Source organism: Elaeis guineensis, chromosome 1 (assembly GCF_000442705.2).
Source record: "Elaeis guineensis isolate ETL-2024a chromosome 1, EG11, whole genome shotgun sequence".
Lineage (NCBI taxonomy): Eukaryota > Viridiplantae > Streptophyta > Magnoliopsida > Arecales > Arecaceae > Elaeis > Elaeis guineensis.
In genome coordinates, this window is record NC_025993.2 from 54104733 (window position 1) to 54123198 (window position 18466).

An 18466-nucleotide genomic window follows, 5' to 3' on the forward strand; every position below is an offset into this window, starting at 1 on the left:
ATCTGGAAGCCCCCAGTCATCCATCGAAGCGCAAGAAACAAAAAAAAAATGATTCTTCCAACCATGAATGGATGAGAAAGCGCTAGAAACTAAAGAAGTGGCACCCCTCTGGCAGGAAACATATAGCCAATCAGCGTATAGGTGTTTCTTTAATGTGAAGAGAGCTCGAAAAAGAGGAATCAAAGATCGGATTTCCATCCAAGAGCAAAGAACAAGAAATCCTATGATGTATTTAAAGGAATTTAAGGACACAGAACAGAAAGCAATATTATGGAACCTAAAAAGTTCGAAAATTAAAGGAAAGATGGAAAATCTAAGACCTGCTCGAAGATTTTCCTCGTACACCGCTGGTCGGCCTAAAAGTGGACTGTGAACTCAAGCAACGGGACCAAGAAGTTCAAGATGGAACTTGTCCGGGACAGAATATTAAGCTCGGATCAACTCCAGATCACTCAGGGTCATCTCGGATTGAATCTCTCCAAGTCCGGCCAAAGGATTGGTTTTGAACTTAGGGTTTTTTGGGTCCTTCATTTTCTTTCATATGGAATTTTCACTCACAGAGTTTTTGGAACCCGCTATGAAAACAAAAACCTAAGGGAAAAATGAAAGGAAGAAAAGACCAAAAAGAAGGTAAGAGGGACTTACTTTCGAGTAAGAAATTAAAAAAAAGCAACTATCTTCCGAGAGCTCCTCACACGGTGAAGAAGGAAGAAAATCTATCCATGGGAGCTTTGGAGCAAGAAAAATGGCAAAGGGAGGGAAGATTGCATAGAAGTTAGCAGAGTAAGGAGAAATGAAACAAAAGAAACCACCCCTTTAAATAGAAGGACGCACATCTCTTGGAAGACGCCAAATCAATACGAAGCCCTAAAAGGGACCACGCATCAAGCCTTCATTAGCTCAACAACTGGCCAACGGTCTCCACATTTAATGCATCCCAACAAAGAAAAATGATGTCCGGAGTGGTATCTGCGTAGGTTTCGATAATTTCATCATTGGTTTGACAATTTTTCCATCTGAAAAACCACGTACAGACATTTGGTTTAAAAAAGGACTCTTCACATCTCCGGCCATTCAGAATACCGAAATAAATACTCCCATAGCCCGACCAGAGCTCGGACTAGAGAGTAGGGGTGTATATGTTAGGAGTGATCTGGAATAGACCAGTAATGTATGAAGACTTAAGCCCATTGTGACCCATCGGGTCCATATCAGCATCTCTCAAGCGGGCTAATTGTTGTGGTTTACCTGACCCATGATCGGCAAATATCTGTTCCGACTCTTGGTCGAAGGCTATTTTCGCCCGACCCCTGGTCGGTCCATTTCTGATTCGACCTCTAGTTGGGCGGTTCTTTATCCGAAATCCTGAACGAAAAAGGTTTGATCCGACCCTTAGTCGGAGAATCAACTGGTTGATCCTCAGACGCATCCGATCCTTATTCGGCTTGCATATCAAAATAATCTCTAGACCACATAACAACTACAGGTCGGCTAAACTTCTGAATCAACCCATCTAACCGAGTCTTGGTCGGAAAACTATCAATCCCAACTCCTCATCGGCACGCCACACTCTCTAATCTTTCCTTGAAAATGGATCGACCAGGCTTAGGTTTAAAAGGCAGGCACCAACTGGACACAGTTGTCATTCCTATCTGGGTGTAGTCGCTTGATCCGGAGAATTGCAACCAAATAACCGTACCAGATTCGATCAGTATGTCTTCCAAAAACAGTTACATAGCCATCTCCTCTATAAATACTCAAATCCCGAGGATCCAGATAAGTAATCCATTTTCATTAAGCTCAAAATTCTGCTTCTCTGTTTGCATGTTCTGACTTGAGCGTCGGAGGATCCTCGTCGGAGCACAATCCTCCAACCCAGACTTTTTTGCAGGTTGCTTCAGCACTGCGTCTCTATCTTCCAGCGTCAATCAGAAATAAACCACAATAGATTGCACGTTCTGACTTGAGCGTCAGAGGATCCTCACCGGAGTACAATCTTCCAGTCCGAATTTTTTTACAGGTTGCTCCAGCACTGCATCTCTTTGTCTTCCGACGTCAACCAGAAACAAGCCACAACAGTTACGTACTAATAGGTAAAAATTACCAACTACAAACCATGTTCTGATGCCATCTCAACCTGTAAATGGCATAAACATTGTCATGTAGCTATTAGACTTGACATTTTCCCTTTTTCAAATTCATGTACATACTTTGAGTATTCTAGGTTGCAAGGTATAGTTGGATGAGTTTTCAAATTAGAGTACCCTTAGAGCAATCTGACATCCATATCTTCTATCGGCCCAAGTTCTTCAAAGTCTAACGTATTGGAGCAGTAGATAATACTATGGATATTTCAGCTCCAAAATTTAAGCTGATCACAAACAATAATTTAACTTGGTTGCATTTGCTCGTCACCCGCAATCAGATGCATAATAGAGGCTTCAGTATGAGTTTGAGATGCCTCCACTTCTAGAAAGCACATATACTTCAAATCTTACGTCACATCTATTAGATACCAAAACTCATAAGATACTTCTTAGATATGTGTCTATACTTGCATTAAGTATCCTATTTTTCAACACAAACTCAGGATACTTTCCAGGTACACTTTATATACTTCCCCAAAACCTCCAAAATACAAAGGAGGGCCAATTTTTTAGTCTATTAGTATTTTAATATTAAAACATAAATGAATTATGGCCTATGGAATAATAACTAAGAGTAAGCTTGTAAAAGTTAACATAATCGTATAAAGTATGATGACAAGCTATTTTGCTTGATGGATGCTTTTTCTATACATACATTGATACATATGTATTTGTGTGTATGTATGCATATATGTGTAACATACATATATTAATGCATTGCATACATACATAATCCTTTTATGAATCCCAGCTGTATTGTATCCTATTTTTCCAAGATTTGTCATATCAGCATATCCATATTGTGCTGTATCCATATTCCCCATCTAAGTCCATGCTCGGTAGCTCCACTCAAAATATGCTAAGATATACTTAAGTCCCAAAATTGTGTGGGCAACAGAAGAAAGATAAGCTTCTTTATGAGCATGAAATAGGAAATGAAGCAGAACAATGGAACATTTTTGAATATAACATACAATATATGGTTAATACACTTGAATCACATACATGATGACAAAGAGATCACTATACCTCTAAAACACTTAGGAGATGTAAGTAGTGAACAAAAAGGATGATATCAATTAACTTAATTGTCATCATAATGTCTGGATTTCTAAAAACAGCCTGAGCTGATATAAGCACAGTAAATATGAAAAATGTGATACTACAACGAAAATGAAAATCTTCTAGTATAAACCAACAATTTAGAAATTCATCTTTAGTGAATCCTTTTTTCACCAAAAAAGGAAAAAAAATCTTGTAAAGAAGAAGAGCTGATACCCTTAATTAAGGTCTTTTGTCGATAAATAAAAGAGTTCTTCCTTTGCATCTATAAGTTGCATACCAACATACCTAGGCAAAAGGAAACAATGCACAGAGACTACAAAATTTCAAGTATCCAACAATTTTTGAGCACCTTGTTTGTTGGACCCGTTATTTCCCTGTCACTACAAGATGGGCTGTAGTGACGACCTTGCAAATACCATGAACCATATAGATCATCATAAACCTTTTGATTCCTGCCAAAGGATGAGGTCCTTAAAGTAAACAACTTTGGCAGAATCCTCTCCCAGGTTTGTCTTTCCCATGTATATTCTTCACTACAGAAAAGGAACAGAACAGAATAACATATATGTCACCATTTAATAGCATGAAAAGTAATGTATGGAAAAGGAACCAGGCATTATTGAAAAAGTGACATAAAGGATAGTATTGAAAGAGTAATGACTAACAAAGAATATAAAGCAGATTACACAAGAACATCCTTTAAAGTTTACAATTTCAACAGGATCAGTAATCCTATTGGAGATGGTGCAAACCAACTATGATAAATTCATACAAAAGCTTCCTTTGAAACTGAATGCATTTCAGCAATTTCAGGCATTGAAGTGGTTGTGATGGTAAGAACTAATAAATCCATCATCAGTAGACATACAACTCTTAAGCGGATTCACAATTTACTAGTCTGCTTCAATGTGCAAAGGCTCCTTGAGATTTGATTTTGCCTGCAGGGTCTTTTGCTTATGTCCTCCAAATCAATCACCATCTCTTTTACCATAGAGATGGTCATACGACAACAAGTTTGAACAAGAAACTGAATTAAGTTATTAATCTTATTCATTAGAGTGTTAGATTGATTATTTTGGCCTTCTTCAGGATCAAGAAAGCTTTTTCTTAAATATCTGCACTTGAAAAGATCACTGCTGTGATTATACTTAAACCAATGGCAGGAAATTTCTGTCTAGTATGTTAATGATGCTTTCAAGCCTGTGGTGGTGATGCAGGACAGAAGAACAAGGAGAGAGAAGACAAAGAGATTATTCTACCGCTGTGATCATACTTAAACCTATGGAAGCAACATAACACATTTTGAGAGAACCAAAACTACTGCCACAAATTGATAGATCAAACATATTTTTTATTTTAATCAACAATTGCAACAAGTACTTTGATTCCTTGCACCAGCTATGTCACAATGTTTTGCAAGTCATGAACATGAACCAATTGAAGAATTCACAGTACGTTCAAAAGAGTCAATAACAACCTAGAGGAGAATTTCAATAAAAGTATTGAGTACCATTACAGGTATAAATAATTGTAAGTGCAGAAATTTAAGCAAAAGCTATCTCAATTCAGAAGGAGGCAAAAAAAACTAACCACTTATGTGACACTCTGAACACCATTTTGCGAATCAATCAAACCTTGTGATGTTGTGCTTTCAGTTTCCTAATATATTGTCAATTTTAGAAAGTAAATTGTTCAAAATCATCGATCTAAATAATAATAATGAAGCCAACAACTTCATTGAGTTCTCTGGTTTTACTTGAAATGCAAAGAGTAAGGCTAGTTTTTATCATTCTCTATGCAATGCTATATACCAAGGCCATGATAGAATCATCATTCAAGAACCAAATCCAAATCTCTTTATCAACATCAGCATTTTCAAAGAAATTAACATTCCGATGTGCATTTGCTTCTAGAATTAAATTTTAAAACTTCATGCAGCTTCAAATCGAAATCAGCAAAGACTTTGTTTGACAGAAATCACAAAACAATGTGTTTAACAGAAATTGCAGAATAATTCATCACACTCCGAAGATTGATGGTATCATATAATCCAAATAACATCAAATGGTAGATGCAATTTTCAGTATAACTTTAAGTTGTAGTTTTTTTTTTTCATGGTCAATCAAGTGACAGATGATGGTTTACTGAAAAATTATGATTAGAAACCAAGGCTTGCAGAACCATCCTGAAATGGGTGGTTTGAGACATACTGAATCAGACCATCCAAGAACCGGGACGGATCAACCACCTATTTGATCCCTTGTCAAAACCAACTTGAACCTGGTTGAACTGTTTGGTTCCACCTTGTTTCAAATGGTTTCAGGCAGTTGCAAAATCAAACCAGGTTCAGGCCTTTATAACCTTCCTCTCCCCTCTCTCCCGATCCTCCTCGCCTCACATGGTCCTCTCCTCTCTCCCATTCCCCTCCATAGGGTTAGGGTTTCATCACCACCACCACCGACAATGACAAAGATGACAATGATGATGACCACAGACCACCATCTCTCTTTTTCTCCTCTCTCACCATGCCATCACCTCTCTTTTTCTTCTCTCTCACCATGACAAAGAAGATGATGATAACAACAATGATGACAACCACAAACTATGATGATTGTAAGTTTGTAACGAAGATGATGACCATGGCCACAGTAGATAACAATAACTAACTACATACATTTATTACACAGCAGGCTTCTGCTTAAAGAAGTCAGACTTACTTGCAAATATAAGAAGAGATGTAATGTCTGCCTTCAATAGTGCAGTTACTCATTTCCATTTCATCTTGTTCGGGCCTGCAAGCACTAGATGTGAATCTTTGAAGCCTTGGCGCACTCCAATTTGGCAAGTTATAAATCCCCACTGACTCCTCTAAACTGGAAATCATCGAGCTGTACGTGAAAAAGGGATCTTGCACCAATGCACGTGTAACACAAGTAATCCGCCACACACATTTAGACAAAACTTTTGGTGTCAGCATCATATCAACAGCAATTCTTGATGGATTGGCACATCTCACCAAAAAGCAACATTTAAGAATTTATGTACCTAATTTCCAGTGTTGAGAATATATGTGAGAACAGGATACTATCGATGCATGTGGAAACATGGTTAATGCAATATTGTTAACCAAACATCAGCGTGTTATAAATTCAAAACATAAGCAGTTTAGCACAAGCAAATGAAAATGATATATGTCAAACCAGAAAAGGCAGAATCAATGGATAAGTCTGTGCTAGTGCACAGATAGTCAATCATTTCAAGAAGTTCTATTTCTAAAACCTGATGTAAAGCCTTCACAAATAAAGAAATAAAACCACACAAAATATATCTTCAAAGGATATTAGCAAGTTGATGTGTGATTATGTTGCCATCTTAAAGTTGTATTATGATTTTATGGGTCTTATTAGCATCAAATTTAAGAGCAAAATGAAAAATCTTACTTCCACAATAAAAAGCAATCTGATCTTTCTCAGGTGAACTTCTGTTATTACCTTTTGAAGGTTGCTTTTCAACAATAATCTCAAGCCCCAAGTTTGGTAACACTCTGATCAACCAAATTAAAAGCTCATATTCTTATTTCCTACATACTCTAAGATGGATGTAAAATTTCAGGTTGATGACTGCTCATCCAATTCAAGAGATCAACAATACCTAAATGGACCGAAACATGTGATAAATATTGTAGGGAAGGCTTCTACTCTTCTGTTTATGCAATTCTCCCCTTCAGAGTTTTGAATCAGACATTATTTTTTCCTGGATCCTACACTTGTCCTTCTTTTGTCACCCTTAATATCACCTCTTTTTATTTTTAAAAAATAATTTAAAAAAAAAAGTAAAGCTTGACATCTTCTGGAGCTACCATGGAATAGAAAAGAAGACAATCCCTAAGGTTGGATGTGGCAATATTAGACTAAGTGTTTACTTTGATGTCAGCAAATTATGCGAATATAATAGCTTCATTCTGACTGTCACGCCCCCGACCCGAGATTGTGAATCGAGGGTCATGGCAACCGCCGCATACTCATAAAAAACTCTTCCCATAAGCATGCAAGGCATCTTATCATGTTATCTTAAAATAACAGCGGAATAATTAGTCAATAATTTAAATCCAAAACGTAACGACCTAAATTTATTTTCTTTAATGTCTCAATAAATTCAACAATGATTCATAGGCCTTACATCAAATTCAATAAGACTTTCAACCTAAAATAAAAGTATAGGGATTCTGCTTCTGATCACTCTTCCATTCATATCTTGTATCATCTTAATTCCTCAACATCTGTAAAAATAATAAAAATAGGAGGTAATGAGCTAAACAGCCCAGTAAGCAATGATCACTTTTCAACAGATTTCATCAGGCATTTAAGTAAATCATCATTTATAAAAAATAAGCATATAGAGTTCATCAATTCGAAATCAATTTCAATTATGCAACATAATTCATGCCAAATTCATTTCTTTTTCGAAAATTCAAGTTTCTTTCCAAATTTCAATTTCTTTCGTTCTTAAATTCTTTTCGTCAACCATGAGCTATGACCACATTTTCCCTATGGCAGGGTCATAATACCGCGTATCTGCTTGCGGTAGGCTGCGAATCATCTGGCAGCCATGTCCTTTGCAACTGCTGGTCTCGCTGGCGGTTTGTCGCTGGTCTCTCTGGCGACATGTCGCTGGTCTCGCTGGCGACATAAATCCTCAGGACAATCAATTGCCAACGTATATGCCCCCATTGGCGGGGTCCTTTACATAGTCAGATTGTCAATTCATAATGTTTCTTATATCATAATTCTTCATAAATCATATTTCATATTCTAATTTCGATAATAAAATATATAATCATGTAGTATCGAAATCAATTAATATAATGCATCATGAAATCAATATGTTCAATCATGCTTCATCATAACATTTCAAATAAGATATTTTCGTAACAAAATACCATTCATCCAATTCATGCATCATTTCACAAATCATGTCAGAAAAATACATTATAATTTACCGATAAATCTAGAAAAAATAAAACATTATTTACCTTAAACGCATTTTCAATAAATCCACATAATTCTATAAATTTTCTTCCAAAATTTCTGTTCATAGATCATATCGCAATATCCCATGATCAGACATCCACAATCCTATACAGAATCAATTTCAATAATTAGAAAGAATACGAATACCATATTTCAACGGTTTAGATTGAGTCCGATCATCTAATTTCATCTAATCAAAATCTAATTAGGACCTAAACGATCCAAAGTTTGACTATCAGATCAAATCGAATAAGAAGTGATAGGACCGAGGTTTCTTCATTGATTTCATAAAATCAAATGGAGAGAGAATTCATGAGGTACAATTCGAATTGATCAGGTGACACAATCCAACATTACGATTAGTCCAATATCTCGATTGGTGAAATCAACATGATCAAATCAAGTCATGGCTAGATCGAAATCATAGATAATCAAATCTAAAGATTCATAATCTGATTAAGATGGGTGCCAGTACGCTGTCTGACAATCATGGATCAGGATTCTTCATTAGAATCAGATCAGGACTATTAAAAGAAATTTCTTCATTCACTAACTTTTTTAGAGAAAGAATCAATCAAGAGAGAGAATATTTTAGAGAGAGAAAATTCTAGAGAGAGAAAATTCTAGAGAGAGAAAGCTCATCTTAAATTCTTCAGACAATATGATTCAACAAATTCTAATCGATCAGATCAAATCATGCTGAAATTATCATGTAGACAATTCAATAAAATCATGAGAAATAAAATCTAAAAATACCTGATTTAATCAAAGTGGATGTCGATGTACCGTCCGACGATCATGGCTTAAAAATCCATCACGAGGATCATTTAAATTCATCATCATTCTTCTCAAAATTCTAGAAAATCTTAGGAGAGAAATAATCTAGAGAGAAGATTCTAGAGAGAGAAAGTCCAATTCTAGAGAGAGAAAATACTAGTTCAGTCTGAAGGGAGAGAGGGAAGAGAGAAAAACTCTCTTTCTCATATTTTATTATTTATAAATTAATTTATTTTATTTTTTTCTTTCTTCTTTTATTTCTCTTTTTTTTTTCTTTTTTTTCCTTCACGGAAGAGAGAGGAGAGAAAATCCTATTTATTGTTATTATTATATTATTATTATTTTATTTTTCTTCTCTTTTTTTTCTTTTCTTTTTCTTTTCTTTTTTCTTCTTTTTCTTTTCTTTTCCTTCTTTTCCTTTTTTTTCTTTTCTTTTTCTTTTCTTTTCCTTCTTCTTTTCTTCTTTTTCCGTGGATTTCTTTTGGGCCGAAACAGGGACCGTGAGGTCCCCTCGTTGGTGTTCCGACCAGCGGCGCAGTCAGCGTGGGGCGGCTGTCGGCAGGAGGAGAGCGACCCAACGATGAGAAGAGGGCCAAAACCGGTGGTCGGCGGTGACCACTGACGTCAGAAAAACGGCAAAAAGAAAGGTTCTTCCGCAACAAAATCCGGCGACTCCGGTCGCCGACGAGCGTGCACATCGGCACGAGAAGGAAAGGGGAGAAGAGAGGAAGGGGAGGAGGCTTACCTCCGACGCCGGCGAAGCTTTTCCGGCAAGCAATTGGACGGGCACAGGGACGGTCTTCCGCGGGAATTTTTCGGTGATTGCCGCCGACTGGACTTAGAATCCTCGGTGGAAGGAAGAGAGGAGGGATCTCCTCCTTAAATAGAGCCAGAGGGAGCTCGTCTCCGACTCCGATTGGGAGCCGACGAGAGGAGGAAGAAGACTCCTCTCCCCTATTTTCCTTTTTTTTTTTTTTTGGGCTTTGTTACATGGGCTGGGATTCTCACTCGGGTTGGGCCATCACATTCTTCCCCTCTAAAAGAAATTTCGTCCTCGAAATTTTCTTGCTTGAGTCTTCATAGTTTCTTACTTGAATCTCATCCATAAATATTTTAATATTCTAATTCTTGATATGAATTCATTCTTAAATCATTTCATAAGGAAAAAATCAATACATCAAATATTGATCTGAAATGGAACAATTTATTTTCTTATTTATCAAAACCAACGTCTCAAAGATTTTCAATATTTCAAGATTTCGAAATTATGATCTCATTTTCTGTAAAAATTAATATTCAATATCTCATGACTCAAATTAAAATCAAATCTACCTCTTGTGAATAGAAGAAGGTCAATGTCTCTATTCTTGCATAAGAACTTCATTCATCATCATTCATTTATTTATTTATTTATTTTAAAATATTATCCACTCTTAATTTCAACCCATCATAAGATAAGAAAGACATACTTTCGTAAATTATACTATGACATCCGAATCAATCAAAATTCAAAAATATTTTCTCTTATTCGTACTTTCAAAGGTTGAAGATTTATCATTTCAATCTCATTCTCGAACTTTTGATATTTTATTTCTCGATGCAACTTCATCATTAAGTCATTTCATAAAGATCAATATCACCATTGTTGATTGAATCAATATCACTATTTCTAGTCATTGAATTTTTCTTACTCAAACTCTCAAACTCTTAAATATTCTAATTCTTGAAGCAAATTTTATCATTAAGTCATTCCATAATAAAAATCAATAACTCAAAAATTGATCTAAATCAAAACTATATTTTTCTTATAATCAAAATCAATGTCTCTATTCTAAGTAAATATATCAATTTTCTTTATCTAAACATTAATAACTCTTAATTAATCGATTCATTATCAAACTGAATAACTCCAATCCATCTTTTGTAGAACAATCGTCCATATCAATAGATAATCTCAATCTTTTTCATTTGGTCAAAAAAATAATAATAATCAAAAGAGTCCAAACTTCAAATTTTATTATACCCTGGAGATAAATATTTGAGTATAATAATCTAAGATCGAAATCATTATTCGATAAACAATCTCATATTCTTCCTAATAAATAGAGAATTATAAAATTTAATTCTAGGATAGAGAAAATTTATCTCTAAATATTCTAAATCAAAAATCAAAAATCAAGGATCCACTCATCCTAGAATTAGGATGCTAAATATTTTTGTAGCATAGTAGGTGAAAGCACTACTTTTTAAAAATCACATTAGGATATCTAAAATGATTCAAAATTTTAAAATATTATTTTTTCTAATATCAATAAATTTCTTGTATCAAACCATATCATCTATCATAATTCTTTGACTCAAAGAATCAGCATTCCTGACTTACTCAAAGTAATCCAGATTACCATGCTTCCGCTGCGCACTCTGATCTAACAATCAAAATTTCTTAGGTTTACCAAAAAAAAGTTTGATCAAATTATTTCTTTATCTTATCAATAGAAAAGATCTAAAATTTCAAATTTCAATTGAAGTCAAAGATTAACTTTCGATTCTCATTTATACTTTTACTGGTGTACAATAATCTTGATTAACCCTTGAGTCCAATATCATATTTAAAACCATCATATAGATTTACTATAATCAATATGAATCAAATCTTAATTCTCATATCAATTCAATTTGATTATTTCCAAACCAAAAATTCTTATAAATCAAATCAACAAAAAAAATCTTTCGATGCTCCACCAAATTTGGACATAATCAGAATATATAAGAATTTCAAATCATTATTTTTTTTTTTTAAATTTCTATCATCAGGATCTTCAATATCTATTAAATATCCTTTCATAACAATCATACAAGCTTCAAAAAAAATCAAATGTCCATTTAACAGTAGATTCAATTAGGGACCTCGTTAACAAAAGCAAAGGAAACTCCATATCAATTCTTAAATCCAAAATTTCTAAATTGTAAATTCACATGGGTCCCTTAATCTGAAATAAATATAAATCAGATCTTTTATCTTAATCTAAAGATATCAATTTTTCATTAACAACCTCAACAATAATATCAAAAAATCTCTTGATCAACTTAGATACGAAATCTTTAAATTGAAATTTCATACAAATCATGTAGTCTCCAAGAGACATAATAAGATCCATTATTTAGATCTAAGGATGATGATTAAAGATTCCAGTACAATGAATATTCTACAACCTCATAATCGATTTCATCAATAAGAAATAGGTTTCTTTGTAATATCCTCAAATATGCATTCATCATAATATGTCACTTTATATATAATCCACATACCAAATTCAATTTCGATAAATATTCCAATCAAGCATCATAAAAGATTTTTCTTAGTCCATCCTGAAACAATATTTTATCGTCAAATCTTTATCTTGTCAATAATAGTCAACTTCTCAACTAAAAGTAATATCATATTATTATTCTCACATCGAATTTGAACTTACGATTCACTTGAATAACCAATGTTCAATTAATAACCACAATGCATAATAAAATTTTAGGTCAATCCTTTTGTGATTATTTTCGATCAAAATCTAACTAACCATATCATGATCTATAGATTATCTATCATATTTCAAACTCCATATGTTATAATCCCTTGCAATCCTTTTATACATAATCTCAATATTTAATCAAAATTTTTAAATATTTCTTCCACTACAATCATCAAAGATCTACACTATAATGTCCCTGGTGTCTATCTGCTTACACCCATTCTATATCTGATTTTATGTTTCATAATTCATCCACTTATTCTCTGATACCATATTAACTGTCACGCCCCCGATCCGAGATTGTGAATCGAGGGTCATGGCAACCGCCGCATACTCATAGAAAACTCTTCCGATAAGCATGCAAGGCATCTTATCATGTTATCTTAAAATAACAGCGGAATAATTAGTCAATAATTTAAATCCAAAACATAACGACCTAAATTTATTTTCTTTAATATCTCAATAAATTCAACAATGATTCATAGGCCTTACATCAAATTCAATAAGACTTTCAACCTAAAATAAAAGTATAGGGATTCTACTTCTGATCACTCTTCCATTCATATCTTGTATCATCTTAATTCCTCAACATCTGTAAAAATAATAAAAATAGGAGGTAATGAGCTAAACAGCCCAGTAAGCAATGATCATTTTTCAACAGATTTCATCAGGCATTTAAGTAAATCATCATTTATAAAAAATAAGCATATAGAGTTCATCAATTCGAAATCAATTTCAATTATGCAACATAATTCATGCCAAATTCATTTTTTTTTCGAAAATTCAAGTTTCTTTCCAAATTTCAATTTCTTTCGTTCTTAAATTCTTTTCGTCAACCATGAGCTATGACCACATTTTTCCTATGGCAGGATCATAATACCGCGTATCTGCTTGCGGTAGGCTGCGAATCATCTGGCAACCATGTCCTTTGGAACCGCTGGTCTCGCTGGCGGTTTGTCGCTGGTCTCTCTGGCGACATGTCGCTGGTCTCGCTGGCGACATAAATCCTCAGAACAATCAATTGCCAACGTATATGCCCCCATTGGCAGGGTCCTTTACATAGTCAGATTGTCAATTCATAATGTTTCTTATATTATAATTCTTCATAAATCATATTTCATATTCTAATTTCGATAATAAAATATATAATCATGTAGTATCGAAATCAATTAATATAATGCATCATAAAATCAATATGTTCGATCATGCTTCATCATAACATTTCAAATAAGATATTTTCGTAACAAAATACCATTCATCCAATTCATGCATCGTTTCACAAATCATGTCAGAAAAATACATTATAATTTGCCGATAAATCTAGAAAAAATGAAACATTACTTACCTCAAACGCATTTCCAATAAATCCAAATAATTCTATAAATTTTCTTCCAAAAATTCTGTTCGTAGATCATATCGCAATATCCCATGATCAAACATCCACAATCCTATACAGAATCAATTTCAATAATTAGAAAGAATACGAGTATCATATTTCAACGGTTTAGATTGAGTCCGATCATCTAATTTCATCTAATCAAAATTTAATTAGGACCTAAACGATCCAAAATTTGACTATCAGATCAAATCGGATAAGAAGTGATAGGACCGAGGTTTATTCATTGATTTCATAAAATCAAGTGGAGAGAGAATTCATGAGGTACAATTCGAATTGATCAGGTGACACAATCCAACATTACGATTGGTCCAATATCTCGATTGGTGAAATCAACATGATCAAATCAAGTCATGGCTAGATCGAAATCATGGATAATCAAATCTAAAGATTCATGGTCTGATTAAGGTGGGTGCCAGTACGCTGTCTGACAATCATGGATCAGGATTCTTCATTAGAATCAGATCAGGACTATTAAAAGAAATTTCTTCATTCACTAACTTTTTTAGAGAGAGAATATTTTAGAGAGAGAAAATTCTAGAGAGAGAAAATTCTAGAGAGAGAAAGCTCATCTTAAATTCTTCAGACAATATGATTCAACAAATTCTGATCGATCAGATCAAATCATGCTGAAACTACCATGTGGACAATTCAATAAAATCATGAGAAATAAAATCTAAAAATACCTGATTTGATCAAAGTGGATGTCGGTGTACCGTCCGACGATCATGGCTCAAAAATCTATCACGAGGATTATTTAAATTCATCATCATTCTTCTCAAAATTCTAGAAAATCTTAGGAGAGAGAAATAATCTAGAGAGAGAATTCTAGAGAGAGAAAGTAGAGAGAGAAAGTCCAATTTTAGAGAGAGAAAATACTAGTTCAAGCTGAAGGGAGAGAGGGAAGAGAGAGAAACTCTCTTTCTCATGTTTTATTATTTATAAATTAATTTATTTTATTTTTTTCTTTCTTCTTTTCTTTCTTTCTCTTTTTTTTTCTTTTTTTTTCTTCACGGAAGAGAGAGAAGAGAAAATCCTATTTATTATTATTATTATATTATTATTATTTTATTTTCTTCTTCTCTTTTTTTTTCTTTTCTTTTTCTTTTCTTTTTTCTTCTTTTTCTTTTCTTTTCCTTCTTTTTCTTTTCTTTTTCTTTTCTTTTCCTTCTTCTTTTCTTCTTCTTTTCCCGTGGGTTTCTTTTGGGCCGAAACAGGGGACGGTCCCCTCGTTGGTGTTCCGACCGACGGTGCAGTCGGCGTGGGGCGGCTGTCGGCAGGAGGGGAGCGACCCAACGATGAGAAGAGGGCCAAAATCGGTGGTCGGCGGTGACCACCGGCGTCGGAAAAACGATAAAAAGAAAGGTTCTTCCGCAACAAAATCCGACGACTCCGGTCGCCGGCGAGCGTGCACATCGGCACGGGAAGGAAAAGGGAGAAGAGAGGAAGGAGAGGAGGCTTACCTCCGACGCCGGCAAAGCTTTTCAGGTGAGCAATTGGACGGGCACAGGGACGATCTTCCGTGAGAATTTTTTGGTGATTGCCGCCGACTGAGCTTAGAATCCTTGGTGGAAGGAAGAGAGGAGGGATCTCCTCCTTAAATAGAGCCGGAGGGAGTTCGTCTCCGACTCCGATTGGGAGCCGGCGAGAGGAGGTAGAAGGCTCCTCTCCCCTATTTTCCTTTTTTTTTTTTTTTTTTTTTTGGGCTTTGTTACATGGGCTGGGTTTCTCACTCGGGTTGGGCCATCACACTGACCGATCTACTCTTTTAGTGCATAATGATATGCAGACACTTGAGATAATATGTGTGCAGGTTCTATTCACATAGATCATGCATTGACATTCTCACATTCAAATATCGCTTCAACTGTTCAGAGGAAAAAATTCAAGCGAAACCCACTTACCAAGTAGATCAATATAGCCTAATTTCTTGATTGTACATCAAGAAAAAAAGGAGATCAACATGATCAAAAGGAATCATAATTGCATCATAGCCTTGTGTTCTTGTCCCAAACATGATCTCTCATATGAATTGGAGACATGAATCTATTTAAGAGTTGCAGTATGCAGGGCATACAGTGGTTTGTGTAGCATTTAGGTTGAAAGCATCTACTTGGGCAAGCACCTTGGCAAGCATCATAGCCTTCGCGACACGTGCCGTCTGTTTAGAGGGCTTCAGGATTCACTTTACCCGAGAACAGAACTCCGTAAGTTGAAACTTTTGTAGCCAAAGAAGAATCCTTTCGATGGCAACTTCCCAAACCCTACAAAATATCATGCTTGGAGCAAGATTAAGCGCTCAAAACATCAGTGGACCAACTCACACCGCCACAACTCGCACGAAATCATATGCTTAAGAAAAAAACCCCAACCGGAGCCGAAGAAACCCCTCCGATCTCCCTCAAATGCTCTCCTTCCCGCATATCTCCGAAAAAGAAATGAAATGAAAAGAAAAAGAAGCGAAAAGGAAAAAAAAAAATCAATCTATGTGGGAAGAGGTCTTATCTTCCATCTTTCCTTTGTTTTCGTTGGTTTTTCCTATGAAGAGGTCTTATCTTCCATCTTTCCTTTGTTTTCGTTGGTTTTTCGTATGTTCCCATGTGCTTGAGAAAAAACCCCAACCGGAACCAAACCCCCCATCTCCCTCAGGAGCTCATCTCCGGAAAGAGAAAGAAATGAAAAGAAAATGAAGCGAAAAGAAAAGAAAAAAAAAAACTATCTATATGGAAAAAGGTCTTACCTTTTCATTTTTCCGTCTTTTCTTTGTTTTCGTTGATTTTTCTTACGTTTTCCCCTGATGCTTCCCTTGTTTTTTTTTTTTTTTCGTTCTCAGGAGTTTCAATCGGCCGTGGGAGGCTTGGAGCAGCCGGATTGGGAAGTTCAGATAATGGCTAGGTTTTAGTTTTGGTACAGAGTCCAAAGGATATAAATATATTATCAATTAATTTGAAAATAAGTATAATTTTATGGATTAAGATAATGATTTTTTTGGTAAGATAATGATTGGGCCACCTAAAAATTTGGAGTTCAAATCCCAATTCTGAACATATAGCATTACATGCGGAATTAATCCATTGTATTTTCGGATCCATATTTAATTTCTTTTAGATAGATTTTAAAAATTATATCTAAATATATAAAATATTTAGATTTATTATATGTAGATGAAATTATTAAAAAATTTAAAAATAAAATTGAATGTATCAATTAGATGATGCTAATTGGTTAAAAAAAGATTTTTTAAATTTTTATGATTAATTTTAAGATTTTATATTAAAATATGTAGAAATATTTAAATTTATTATATGTAATTCAAAAAATATCTAAAAATCAGTATAAATAAAATTTAGAATCTTATATAAAAAATATAAAATTATTTAAATTAATTATATACGATAAAAATTTAAAATAAAGTTGATAGTTTCGATTATATGAAATTATATATATATATATATATATATATATATATATATATATATATATATATATATATACATGTTTAAAAAAATAATATTTAAAAATATAAATTTAAAATTATGAATTATATTTATTGATTGATTTTAAAATTTAATATTTAATAATAAATAATCTGTTTATGAGTTTAGATCTACTTGGACATATCACATTGATCAATTTAGTGTTATACAAGATATTGGGCTTGAAAATTATCATCAAGATGAAAGATAAGTCTAAAAAAGAAGCTAACATAATGGAATTAAATCTAGAACAAAATCTAATATGATTGAGATTATATGGGCATGTGACACAACAACTATGAAAACTTTGTTAAAAAAGGAGTGAATGTTCTTGAATCTATGTTTTCAGGCCATGAAAATGGAGATGCATATCTAAGCTAATATGTTTGAAGATATGAAAAGGGATCGGAACAAATCTAAGATAACCCCATTGATAGTCCTCCATATGAAATTAGGATTACGGTCAAATCAAGATTCATAATATTCATTGATAATGGAACAAGGTTCTTATATCCATAGCAAGAATTGTTTAACTGAGAACTATCAAATCGACCACTTACAAATATTGCAAGAGTAAAAATAAAATAAAAAATAATAAAAAAGGTAGAATTTCATACTTCCAATGATCTCATATTTGAAGTTAAACTCTACATTAGAACTTTCAATAGCAAAATCTTAACACTGTGGCTTGCAACACTAGCAAAAACAACAGATTAAACTCTTTGATAGAGTTGGATGGTATCAACAAGTACCAAATTATATTTTTTAATCACGAGAACATCCAAGTCCTATCCATATCAAAAATCATCAATCAAAAAAACCACCAAAGAACTACATATAGATAGCTAATTTTCATAAGACGAATAAGTAGGCCTTCATATAATTCTCGCTATATTAAACACTAATACAAGCCCACAAAACTAACAAATTTGAAAACTATTCAAGATTACAAAAAAATCTCATCAAAATCCAACAAGTAACCTAAATAAGGATCTATATAAAGAAATTCAGTAACCTTAGCATTCTATGGCCTCAAAAATAAGGCCATCAA

The 18466-nt window shown here is 34.0% G+C and overlaps 1 long non-coding RNA gene across 1 annotated transcript; it reads right to left on the minus strand.

The window, feature by feature from the left end:
• Positions 1-3489: 3489 nt before the first annotated feature.
• Positions 3490-16851, minus strand: LOC140856447 (uncharacterized). Its single transcript, XR_012139660.1, has 3 exons — positions 16680-16851; positions 5930-6257; positions 3490-3745 (listed from the first exon to the last, which is right to left on the minus strand). It is a non-coding gene; the product is annotated as an uncharacterized lncRNA (long non-coding RNA).
• Between the last annotated feature and the right edge of the window lie 1615 nt (positions 16852-18466).